Here is a 13,020-nt window from a genome sequence, read left to right as displayed (position 1 = left end):
TGACTGCATATCTGTGTTAATCAAGACAGTGTTTTATTGGTAAGGAAACACACAAAAAGATCAATGAACAAGAAAAGCAAGCTTAGAAAGAGACCTACACAAACACGGTCAAGTAAGATTTGACAAAAAACAAAGGTAGTTGAATGGAGAGAAAGGATATCTTTTCAACAAATGCTGTTGGAACCATAGAAATCTATGTGCAAAAAAAAATTAATATAACCATGTAATTGTAATACATTATTAGATACTAATTAAATATGAAACATGTAATTAGAAACATCTTTCAAAAAATTAACTAAAAATGTATCATAAAACTAAGTGTAAAACATAAATCTATAAAATTTCTCTAAGCTAACACAGAAGAATATCCAGGTGACTTGGGGTTTAGTAGTGACTTTTTGGATATTATACTGAAATACAATCTATAAAAGGCAAAATTGACAAGATAGAACTCACTGAAATTAAAACTTTTGCTATGTGAAAAACTGTCTTAAGAGAAGGACAAGAAAAACCACAGACTGGGAGAAATATTTGCAGAACACATACTTGATGAAGGACTTGTGTCCAAAATAAACAAAGAATTCTTAAAACTCAACAATAACAAACAAAAATAAACAAACCTAATCAATAAAAAATCTGAACAGAAATCTCACCAAATAAGATATACAGGTGGTAAATATCAAAACAAAACAAACAGAAAGTGTTCAACAACACAGTCAAGAATGGCAAATTAAAAAATGAGATAGCACTGTACACCCATTAAAGTGGTTAAAATCCCAAACACAGACGGCAACAAATACTTCTGAGGCTGTAGAACAAGAGGAACTCTCTCATTCACTGCTGGCGGAGCGCAAAATGATACAGCCATTTTGGCACACGGTTTGACAGTTTCTCACACAGCTAAAACTATACTCTGTCATATGATAGGATTCAGCCATCACACTCCTACATAATTGTCCAAATGAGGTGAAAATTTCTGTCCACCTAAAAATTTACACATGAACATTTACACTTGTATGCATAATTGCCGAAATTCGGAAGCAACCAGGATGCCCTTCGATACATCGAGTGGTTAAATCGTGATACATCCACACAATGGAAAGTTACCAAATCATACCAAGAAGTGACCTCTCCAGCCAGGAAAAGACATGCAAAACCTTAAATGAATGAATTCTAATGCGAGGAGGTCAGTCTGCAAACTCTACATATTATATGATTCTAACTACAGACCTTCCGAAAAAGGCAAAACTATACAGAGAGTAAAAATATCAGGGGTGACCAAAGTTTCAGGCAGAGGAAGGGAGGGAAGAATGGATAGATGGATCACAGGAGATTTTTAAGACAGTAAAAATATTTTGTACAATACTGTTAAGGTGGGTACATGACATTATGTATTTGTTGAGTCCAATAATCAACACCACGCTAATAAGGCAGGGTGGCCATAATAGGAGAAACTGTGGGAGTGGAGGATGGTCGGGGAATAGGAAGTATCTGAGAACTCTGCATCTGCTGCTCAGTTTTTTCTCTAAACCTAAAACTGCTCTAAAAATATATAGTCTGGGGAGTCTGTCATGAGACAGAGCCCTGAGTTGGGGTCTGTGCTGACAGTGTGGAGCCTGCTTGGGATTCTCTCTCTCTCTGCCCCTCCCCAATTCATGCATGCGCGTGTATATGTATATATATTTATAGTCTATTATTTAAAAAAAATAAAAAACAAATCAATCACAACCCAAAACAATCACTAGTTGAATTTCTGGTTCCAAATATTACAAATCTGTATGCTATTCAGCTGTAAAAGCTGATTTAAATTTATTATATAAATGCTAAAATTGCTTAATATTCCTTTTTTCCAACAAAATGCCTGATTCAGAACATCACATAATAAATGCACTTATAAATGGCTAATTTAGATATAAGAGGAAAAAACCAAATCTTATTAATAGAAAACAATTTTTCCTGCCCTCATTAAAATAATTATTTGAGGATTATTGGTGTAACTGTTTGCCATCCTTTAGTCTTTCCATATGCCTAGGAGTCCATATGTCTAGGTGTAATTCACCCTGTAGTTGGATGTGCAGATTCTTTTAAAATTCAGAGAGACACAAAATACACCTGATTTTTCATCTTCCATGACAGAGAATAGATTGAACAGTGTGATGAGCAGTCTTCGTTCCATATGTTCTGTTTAAATCTTGCCAATTTCAATGCTGTAAAAGGTGAGAATAAAATGAACAACCTATTTTTCATTCTGTATGATTCTCGAGTAAAGGGAAATTACTTTCACATTTGGTGGTCAATAAAAAGGTGTAATAAAAAGTTTAATTTAAAGTGAGTCTTAAATAAGATGATTTGTAAAATAGGCAAAAAAGGAGCCCAGAAGTTGCAGCAGATGCAGAGTTTGGTGAAGGCAAACTAAAAGGCAATAGTTGGAAAATGATGCTGTGGAAGTTTCCAGAGATTGATCACGGCAGCATGGTGAATCATTCAGAATGGGGAAAAGCTATGTATCAAGGAACTGTTTAGAGTTTATTTTAAAAATGAGAAATGTGAAGTGGGTAATGATGCTATCTTCCACATGCTGAAGTAAAAACGAAGCCTATTTATGACAAGAAGAGTGGGGTGGCAATTAAAATAATTAAGAGACTGTCGTTTGAGGGGCTAGTAGTTTTGATCTTGCAGATAAGGGTGTGTGTGTGTGTGTGTGTGTGTGTGTGTGTGTGTGTAAACAAATTCCACTTGAAAAAATTACAGGAGGGCAAACAAAAAATGTACAGCAGTTGATGGATTCTAGCAAATAAAAGAAATGTCACATTGATGATAAAATTTGGGAGATTTACAAAGAGATGTTATATTTGAATGAATGAGATAATCAGGGATTATACTGAATTAAACAATGGCTTAAATGCAGACAGACTGGGGATACAAATATGGATATTTCTCTTGCTGGGTCATATAAAACAAATTGATGTCCTTCTATTAGCTTGATATAGCATACCTGATGCCCTGAACCAACAAGACTGAATTGCTCTGAAACATTTAGTTAGGCTATGGGCTTAATAATAAATGTACGGCTTATTTTTTTAACTTACTTTTAGTTTATTTTTATTTTAAAGCACACCTGCTTACTTAGTATGTTTTACTCTATATATGTATATATGGGTTTTGTATATATGTATATACATATACCCTATATATGTATATATGTATATATGGGTTTTGTATATATTTGTATATATGGGTTTTCATTAATGGGTATGTTATATAGATAATATAATATACTGGAAACATTACAATCAGAATTATAATTGAAAATTCATGTGTATCTCTGTTTCACCTATAATTGATTCCTTCAGGTTATTATTAGCCTAAAAAACTTTCTATTAAAATACTCTATTTTTTCTTTTAAGTTTGTTTAAACTCTTGAAATCCTCTTCAATGTCTGTGATAGTATTCTTCCAAACATGGCATATAATATTATATCTAATTAGTTAGCCAAACCTTTTAAGTTTATTACCTCTATAAAATTGTGTATCTTAATATTTTGCAAAATAATTTCTTTAATTAAACAGAAAGAGATTGTTCAACTGTGATATGTTTTCTTTAATTCTTTAGGTACTTTAAATATTAATGTTTTAAAGTGAGGAATTTTAAAATCTAGTTCACATCAATTAACATATCAATTACTACAGGAATCTAGGAGTCCCAGGGCTTTGTTTTGTTTGTATGCTTTGGCTTCCAACTGGCAGTTGCAATTTGTACATCATAAAATCTATGATGAATATTCAACACCAGTTCAAGTTAGGTAAATTCAAACTGCACTTGCATAGTTGTAATTACTGTGTTAGTAATTTGCTAATTTTTTCTCAGGAGATGCTGTCTGCACTATCCAGAAAACTAAATAAATATATATGTAGTGTGTGTGTGTGCGTGTATGTGTGGTATATAATTAGCATATATACTATATATAACATATATATAAAGAGTGCACATTGTGTGGAAGGCAAGTTAACACCTCTATCCTAAGAAAAATAATATTTTTACCACTCCAAGTTTAATTTCACGTTTAGTGATGTTTATACAAAACAGTATCAATTTACATAAGAAATTCTACTCAAAAGTTTTCTATATTTCATGCCTTCTCACAAAACTCAAATGGCTCAGTTGGTTAAGTGTCAGACTTCAGCTCAGGTCATGATCTCGTGGTCATGGGTTCCAGCCCCACGTCCAGCTCTGTGCTGATAGCTCAGAGCCTAGAGCCTGCTTCTGATTCTGTGTCTCCCTCTTTGCTCTCCCCTACTTGCACTCTGTTTCGTCTTTCTCAAAAATAACTAAACATTAAAAAAAGGAAAAAAAGAAAAAAAAAAGAAAGAAAACAGAGTTTCAGGGAAATGTGGGGAAAGATAGTATAATTGAATTATAATCAATTACATATTACATACGACTGTGTATACAAGCTTACATAAATGTGCACTTTCATTCTTTTAAATTACTCTCATATGAATTGATAAAACTTGTGTGTTGTGTTCTGAAATTTACTAAAATACAATAACTTTAACAATTAAACCATTTTCAAACCACATTTCACACATTTGAAGTATCTGTTTCTGAAAAATGTGTGTGTATGAAGTTTCTGTCCATTTGTCAATTTATCATCTATAAATAGCTGAAGATATTTTAAATAACTTTGGAAGGTGTATTTCCATAATTTAAAGTATATCTAATATGGGATACATATATAAAATCACATTATGGGTCATAATTTAAACAAACAAAACAAAACCAGTTATCTTATGGACTGCCTGAACAGAGGTGCTGTAAGAGGCTTGTCAAGAAATATCCTAGGGCTGCACCATCCAATATGGCAGACATCAGTCACATGTGGCTACTGAGCACTTGAAATGTTGCGAGTCAAACTGAGGAACTTAAATTTTAATTTTCTTTATTTTTTAGATATTTATTTTTTAGAGACAGGGAGAGAGGGAGAAAGAAGGGAAGGGGCAGAGACAGAGGGAGACAGAGGAACCAAAGCAGGCAGAGCCCAATGCAGAGCTCAAACTCATCAAAGTATGAGATCATGACCTACGCCAAAGTTGGATGCTTAACCAAATGAGCCACCCAGGCATTCATTCATTTTCTTTAATAATAAGTAACTTAAGTTTAAAAACTGAAATAGTATCGAATAGAGATCAAGTATTTCTCATGAAAGTTTAGTATTCTATTTGAGATGTCCTTTGCAACTATGGAATACACACTGGCATTCAAAGTCTTGGTATGATCAAAAAGAATGTGGAACATTTTATTAATAATTATTATGCTGACTACATGTTTAGATGATGTTTCTAAAGGGTTAAGTGCAACATAATACTAAGACAAATTTTATTATTTTTAACTTTTAAAAAGAGTGCTCTCTGACTCCTCTACCCTCTATCTCTGACTCGCCTCTCTCCACGTCTGCCTTTCTTGTCCTCCACTACAAGTGCAGGTGGCACCAGTTCACTTGCATTGTCCTCGCTGTCACACTTTTCTTCACCTTTTCATGATTCAACAATAAAAGGAAACCATTGGCGACTTAGATGGCAGATGCTCTTCTGAAGCAAATAAAGAGTGCCAAGTACTTAGTATGTTGCTGTTGATCTTGAGAACGCTCTTTTCTCCACATATATTTAAAGACCCTGAAAGGCAGTTTGTCTTTTCTTGGCAGGGACAGATTCAAAGCTGTAGTGCCTTATGTCAAGGCTGTATCAACCCTTCAGCTCGCTACCTCAAATTATTCAGGCTTGTCCACTATTTTGACAAAGTCATTCTGATTGGACCTGTTGAGTTGGAGTCAGCATACAGAATAGATCCTTAGAAGCTAAGTGTATGCCAGAGGCTCAGAAATCTATCACATGATTATTAGGGGGCATTCAAAGACTCTATGGGATGGGTCCAGTGGCATAAGGCAGGTTAATATATTGTCTTCAAGATGAACACCTTATTTACATATTCCCAGAAAAGACACACGCCTAGTAGGTCTCTGAATTTCAACAGCAAACCTATACTTTATTGGGACTTACTACCTTGACTCATTTGCCAATCAAATTATAAGTTTGGAATGGGTCAATGTTTCCATGCTAGCTACTCTGCCCTTGCTGTTTGGCCCAAAAGATCTGAGAGTGCTTCAAGTATCTATGGCAAATACATTTTGTATTTTGAAGCAAACCCATGTTCTCTTCTGCATATATACACCTACCTTGTGAGCAACAGCGAAAGCTTGGTGCTGGGCCCTTGCAGAGACCAAATCCTTGTCCACAGTTTCAAGGCACCATGACACTCAGAGAAGCCCATCACGAATTGGATGTTATCAGACACAGCAAGCCATGGATTTGGGGGTGTGCAGCCATATCCCACCATCAAATGAAAGTGCTTTGTATGAGATGGACCGGAGCAGAGGCAACAGCAGCAGACGGGACATTCATGGAGAATCTTCACTGAGTGTTTGTCTTCCACTCATTTTGCAGCAGTATCCTGAAATGGTTGGTGTGAAATTTTTCAGAGATTTTGGAGAACCGCAGCAGTTTCTCGGTGTGATTTTGAGAAACCGCCCCTTCTGCAGAGTGAGGTATTGAGTATCTGCGGCCTCGTCTCTTCAGCTGCCACTTCCCCTGACTCCGGCAACCCTCTTCCTTTTTTTGTGCTGAGTATGCCAAGATTCTGACAACAGTAAACGGTTGTTTTTCTTCCCAGAATCCTGAACTGGTTCTAGTTTTGTGACTGAACCAGACTACTGAAAACAGACTGCTGTGTCCCCTGACAGAGTTCTAGGAGATGATGCACAGCAAGTGTCTTTCTAGCACACAGCACGCAGCAAGGCTGCATAAATCTTCGTTGGGTCTCGTCACTACATAGTTACATCGCACTTATTGTACTGTAGTCGACAGAAAATTGTCTCTTAGATCTTGATCAATGGATAGCAAAGCATAGCTTGAAACTTGCTAGAGTCATATTTTTGTATTTTATTTCATTGATAGATAACAATAACACTTTGGACATATTTTTTATCTCTCATGTATACTATATATGTAGATATTTTAATTATTTTGAGTTTATTTATTTTGAGAAACAGAGAGGGCAAATAGGGGAGGGACAGAGAGAGACAGCGAGAGAGAGAATGCCAAGCAGGCTCCAAGTTGTCAGCATGGAGCCTGATGCACAGTTCAAACCCACAAACTATGAGATCATGACCAGAGCTGAAACCAAGAGTTGGATACTTAACCCACACCCAGGTGTCTCTCGAATATAATATATATTACTAAAAATTTGAAAATTTCAGGATAATCTCACATCTTTTATGACCTTATCAACCCTTTGTGCCTAATATTAACTGTTGTTTCTTTCAAGATTAGAGACATTCCAATTTTCCACAGCAAGATTATTTTATCATGTTACCTTTTTCTGATAGGTACTTTAAGGCTTTACTAAAATTTGGGATATTTCAATACAGTTCTGGAAAACACATAATGCTGGTGATATGCTACCTAAATACCCCATCTCTGTGTCAAGAAGCAGAACATAGGTGTGTTTTACCCATTTAATTTATATAAAAAAAAAAAGAGGCATTACTGTCCCATAAAATGCTTTAACATGATTATCATCGTTTATGCATCTGAAGATATTACCAGATATATTTCATGCTTTATTTGAAAGATACGGATCAATGCTAATGTTATTAGAAGCATTAACTCTAAATGTTACTAGGAGTTTGTCATGTCCTAATTGTGGCAACTCTCCCAAGGAATCAATATCTGTCTGTATCTGGGATAAAGATATGTGTCTGTGAACTAAACACACTGAGACTTTCCTTTATCAATTCAGAGTATCAGAGTTTAATGAATGACTAATATGAGATCAGTTGCACAGCAAATGAGCACAATGCTAAAGTGCAAATTCAGGTCTGTGCGTGTTTGTGTACAAGTGTGTCATGAACACGTTTGTGTATGAGGGGGGGTGAAGGACAAGTACTCTTAAAGTAAGGACTGTGTAGTGGGTGGAAAGCAAGTCAAGGCAAGTCTCTTCTCATAATTAGGTCAAGGAAGTGTTTATGGGTACACTGATTACATGATTTTATAATATAACGCCAAACAGTCCAAAAAAAGGAGCAACCTTTTATGAGTAGTTGTTTAGTCAACGTTCCCCCTTTCCTTTTATGCTGCTTTTCTGGGTGACACTCCATTTTCCAAAAACTTCCTTTTGGGTGCTGACATTTCTAATTTACTAAATTCTTCTTGTCAATGTATAATCTCTTCCCTTTAATGTTTTGTAACAATGGTGCTTCCATATTCTAATTATTTACGTTAGGCCTGGGCCTTTTTAACACTGGGGTTATGGGTTATGAACACAAAGAAAATCTGATTAAGGTTTTAAACACTCCATTCAGAATATTGCATATATTTCCTTCAAAGCAAGTTTTTGCATAAGATTTCAGACCTTTTTCAAACTTTACAAATATTTTCCATGAAGTATGAATGGCTTTAGGTACACTATATAATGGCCCTCTACAATACACTTATTTATATGAAGAAACTAAGTTTCAGCCTTGATATCTATGTTGATAGATAACTGAATATGATGAATGCTCAGAATTCTATTTCCTTCCAATTTTACATAAAACATTTCCATGCCTGTTTTAAATATTCAGCATTTCATATCTGGAAATTCAGTAATTAAATTATCTCTAATTACTGGTAAAGTAATCTTCTAGCCTTTTCTTCTGAGTTGGGCATAATATACCATATCTTTAAATCCTTATTGCCATTAGTCAACTCAAACTGAATGGTTATTGGTACAACTTTTAAAACATACCTCTAGGGGCGCCTGGGTGGCTCAGTTGGTTTAGTGTCCTACTCTTGATTTTGGATCAGGTCATGATCTCATGGTTCGTGGGCTTGAGCCCTGTGTCATGCTCTGCACTGATGGTGTAGAGCCTGCTTTGGATTCTCTGTCTCCCTCTCTCTATGCCCCCCTCTGCCTCCCTCAAAATAAAGAAAGAAAAATTAAAATATATCTCTAAGATGAATCAGACTCCCCTTTGAAATTATCTTAAGGCTAATTATAGTAGCCTAATTTCTAAGTTGAGCAAGGTTTTAGAAAAAGATCAACATGTGTGTGTATCTGTGTGTACATGTAGAAATTTGCCATAATTGCAGATGTAAGAAATATTAGCATTGAGCAGAAGTCTCTAAACAAATACTAAAACTACTTCAAATGCTTCTTGCAAGTCACGCTAGAAGGCTCTACAGGGATTCGAGGAAATTTATGCATTTTGTAGGGGAATGAATTTTATAATCACATTCACAGTGAGGGGGCTGCTAGTATCTTTATTTAGAAGAGTGAATAACTGTTGCTCCTGTCTGTTTGTAGCTGTCACAGAGAAGGGATCTGGCTTATCCATGCCTCTCCCTCCCCACTCCATCATGAGAATATGGCTGAAAATGTGGTTTCTCCACTGTCGTCATAGCCTTTTTCACAGTGTCAGCAACAGCAAAGGGGGAAAAATCGCCTTTTCTGAAATTGTTCCAACTTGGCCAGGTACAAAAGTTATTTTATTGAGTCATCCTTACAAAACAGGGAGGATGAAAAGATGCACTCAAATCTAGAAATCTTTTAGCAAATGTGGGTTAAAAACACTAATTCCACTTACTCAAAGTAAGCTCTGTAGGAGAATGGGTAAACCGTGGTTGAAGCATTTCATAGCAACTGATACTCGAATCATATAAACGTTATGACTGATAAACTATGTCCTTCTATATTCTAATAAAGGAATAAACTTACTTTCTCTAGCTATCTCATAAAATTAAAACTTATATAGAAAAATTACCTTACTTGAAAACTTTGATCAATTTTTCTTAGAATATAAAGTTTGATCAATTCTTCTTAGAATATAAATTCATTGTGTTAATGTAACCTAGGAATAATACAAATTTCTCTGAGGGATTTACAATGTACAGAATAAATTACATAATGCATTCCTCCACTGACTTGTTACATTTTCATTCTTTCTTCCATTCATAATTATTTTCATTTTTCATTGTTCCCACATACCTCACCAGTGTTCTTTTACACCACATTTTCTACATCCTTTGAATGTGACAAATATTAAATAATACTCTTTGCAGGTCCTGAGCTAGGAAGATTGACATTCAGAGATACATCGCCTCTTCCTTCCCACTTTCACATCTACTTCCCCTCTTTACCCTCTCTTCTCCTTCAGTCCCTTGTTGTTGCTATTACATAGTTCATAAATGTGATGCTACTAAGAGTCAAAAATTAAACAAGTTTATATTGGATATGATTTTATTCAGCATACCAGAGGGATAGCATGTATTCAACATGAGGTAAAATACATGCTATTACCCACTTGGCAATTAGCTTAATATTGTGATTCCCTAAGTGGACTATAAATTATTTAGTACTAGAAAAAAGTGGTATTATATTTCATTATGTAGCTTCACAGGTACATGTTGCAATAGCACAGAGATTAATAAATTATGAACCTTTGTGAGAACTTTTGTGTGACTAAATGATCCATTATTTGCATGTGCTAGCAAATCAACCAACTCTCTTTCATATCCATCACTTTGATGTTTTTTAAAATAGTATAGAATAAAATACCTGTTATGAGACAAACTATATATATATATATATATATATATATATATAATCAGATGTAAATACTAATTTCAATCAATGAATATTCATTGGGTAATAGACACTGTGTTCAGCACTGAAAATACGTATAGTAAGCTTGGATCCTGCTCTCATGGACCTGGAAATAATTCATTCTTTATATACTTATATAACTTACTATAGATTATGATAATTCCTATCATAGGAAATGATAAGGCATGTATGGGAGAAAACAATGGAGGATATTTTTTTGTATAGGTCAGAAATATCTTTTCTGAAGAAGTGAGATCTCTTTTGAGATCTGAAGAGGGGACAGTGCAATGGACTGAATGTTTGTGTCCCTCCCAAATTTGCATGTTGAAACCTAATCCCCAAGTGACAGTATTAGGAGGTGGAAACTTGGAGAGGTAATTAGATCATGAGGGTGGACCCGTGGATGGGATTAGTGCCTTATAATAAGGACCTTAGGGAACTCTCTTACTCTTCTTCTATCATGCAAGACCAATCCACAGGAAGGATAGCAATTCTAAATGTACATGATCCAAGAAACAGAACTGCGATAAATGTGAAAGAAATCCATGGAACAAAAGAGACATAGAGAATTACACAATTATCACTGCAGACTTCAACTCCTCTTCATCAAAAATTGATAGAACTACCATGAAAATAAGAAATTAGACAGAAAACATCAATAGTATCAATCAACATTATCCAAATGACATTTATAGAATATTCCCCTCAACAAGAGCAGAATACACATTTTCCCCCAATTTTTAAGGAACTCCCACCAAAACAGATGAAAACCTGGGATATAAATAAAATATCCACTAATTTACAAGAATTAAAATCATGCAGAATGTGTAATCCAACCATAATGGAGTCAAATTGGAAATAAATAGGAAGATAATGGGAAAATCTCCAAATACTTGGAAACAAAACATTTCTAACTTAGGATAAAAAGGGAAAGTTTCAGGAGAAATTAAAAAAAAATGAACTTAATGAAAATGGCATACAACACTTCAAAATTTGTGGGACACAGCTAGCACAGTCTTGAGAGACAAATTTATAACACTAAAGACATGCATAAGGAAAAGTCTGAAATTAATCTAAACTTCCTCCTCAAAAACCTAGAAAAATAAGAACAAAATAAAAAGGCATTATGGATAGTAAGACTTTTGTCATATATCTTAGTTTCAAATATATTCTCCCAGTTTTTTACTTTCTGTTCACTTAGTGTCTTTTTTTTTTTTTTTCTTGTTAGGGTTTTTAATTTTTATAAAATCCCATTGTGCAGTGAATGCAAAATCCTGGCAGTAATCCCATTAAAAAAAAAAAAAAAAAAGTCCTGAAATTCCATCCGTGGTGAAATTTATAGAAGCAGTGAATGCTCCAAGAGGAATATCAATTCTTTTTAGTGCCAGTCACTACACACCGAAGACATGAGGGGAAAAAAGAAAATGAAGAAAGTCAAGGATTCTTCTGATTAAGATTGAATCGAAAAGGTCAGTTTTTGAGTGAGCTTCTCATGGCCTACCAACTGATATCTCATAGCTGTCATCTGTGGCACATTACGATATAGAAAGCTAAGAGTGGGATTTGTCAAGCAAAAGGGAATTAAATATGATGCATTCTCAGAAATTAATCAGATTGTTACAAAAAGGTCACAGATATATTACTTTATATTTTTAAACCCAGTGTAGGCTTTGTTTTTGCTATCTTTACTCTCAGTGCAAAGGAGGCTTCAAATTCTTCCATTATTATTACCTTGTGTTTAGGTCAGAGAGGTTTGCAAAAGTATTTTTCTTTTTTTCTATTCTCCTGTTACTTTGCATGCTAGTCAGTGAGCACCTCTCTCTACCCTTTGATATCACTGACTTTTGCTGCCACTGTGAGAGGTGTGGAGTTAACTCTCTGATGAAGCCTCAGCCTTCAGCTCACACTTACCCCTGGATACTTAGGGTTGTGACCCTCTCAGTGCTCTTATGGACCCCCCACCCCCAACCCACTGTAATTCTTGGCTCAGATGGTAGAATCCCCTTTCCTAATGAATAGAGGGTTCTTTGATTTTTTCCAGCTCTCTTTCTCAGGTGTGATGCATTTTCCCAAGTGTTTAAAAAAAAAAAATCCTCTTAGTGTCCGAAGTAAATAGTTTAATTCTATTCATACTTCATAGGCTAACAGCTGAAATTTTATTATAACACTCCTTATCTTTCTATTTAGTCCTGAAGTTGTACTTCAATATTAAGGTTAAAAACACACATTTCTACACCTAGTTTATATTTTCATGGTTTTGTTGTATTTATTTCTATTTAAAAATTATTTAATGTTCTATTTCTTTTTAAGAGAGAGAGAGAG

The sequence above is a fragment of the Lynx rufus genome, unplaced genomic scaffold (genome assembly GCF_022079265.1).
Source record: "Lynx rufus isolate CCGP_SWC_20201006 ecotype Redwood Valley unplaced genomic scaffold, mLynRuf1.p SCAF_1, whole genome shotgun sequence".
In the NCBI taxonomy this organism is placed as follows: Eukaryota; Metazoa; Chordata; class Mammalia; order Carnivora; family Felidae; genus Lynx; species Lynx rufus.
Note: the sequence above shows the minus strand (reverse complement) of the source record.